Raw genomic sequence first — 1051 nt, forward strand, 5'->3', positions numbered from 1 at the left:
TGAGGGCAGCGAGGATGCTGGTGGCCCGTGGGGTACAGGGTGCGCTGCCCTCCCAGTCACTCCTGTAGGCCACCCCGTTTGTCCCGCAGCCCGAGGTCCCGCACGGCGAGCGGCGCAGCAGATCCCCGAGGAGATCCTCGGTAATGCGGAGCTGCGGGAGGCGGCGGAGGCCCTGCCCCGCAACTACAACTTCGAGATCCCCAAGACTGTCTGGCGGATCCGGCAGGCTCAGGCCAGGAAGGGTGAGCGCCGGCCCTGGGGACGAGGGGTTTTGGGGCTGGGTGGGTGCCACTGAGCTCCCCGGCGGCGAGGGGACCCGCTCGGGGCCAAGGCACGGGGCCGGTGCTGCTGGGGCAGGGATGGTGCCGAGCTGCCTGGCGTGCCCCGGCATCTTTAGGCTCTGTCTTGGCGAGCTCTCCTCCCCTCGAGGCGGGTTAATAGATCTGTATCTCTGGATTCTAATCACATTGGACAGGACAGCTTGAGCTGCTCAGACCTGTCAGCCTGCGGGATGTGTCTGGGACACCGGCCAGGTCCCTGCTGCTCTCTCCTCTCTCCCTGCGCTTTCCTGCCATGCTGCCAGGGCCGGGCAGGGGGAGCCCCACAACGCCCGGCTCTGCGGGGCTGGAGGGGCTGACGGGGAGCTGGGCCACGCTACGCCCTGGTCTTAACCTTCCTCGGGGTCCTCTGGGGTTTCCTGTAGCCCCGGAGGGGTGGGGAGTGGCCATGGTGGCCCCCGAGCAGGTGCTGCGGGGTGCTGCCAGGCCTGTGCCCCCCCTCAGCGTGCACATCCCCGCTCGGCGTGTGCATCCTGCTGTGGCTGAACTGGCTCTCGGTGTGTGATCGGCTACAGGCATCAGGGCATGGAGCCTCCCCCTCCGTCCTCGGGTGTCACCAGCGTCCCCACCCTTGCTTCGCACACAGGTGGGGGCTGCTCGCGGGGTTGTGTGGTGCCGTAAGCTCCGGGCAGAGCCAGATTTGAAACGCTGTGTCCACCAGGGAATGTCTCTGCCTGCTACCACCGAGCTGGCAGGAGCTGGCAGGTGTCACA

This window comes from Pygoscelis adeliae, unplaced genomic scaffold (genome assembly GCF_000699105.1).
Source record: "Pygoscelis adeliae isolate BGI_AS28 unplaced genomic scaffold, ASM69910v1 Scaffold663, whole genome shotgun sequence".
Lineage (NCBI taxonomy): Eukaryota > Metazoa > Chordata > Aves > Sphenisciformes > Spheniscidae > Pygoscelis > Pygoscelis adeliae.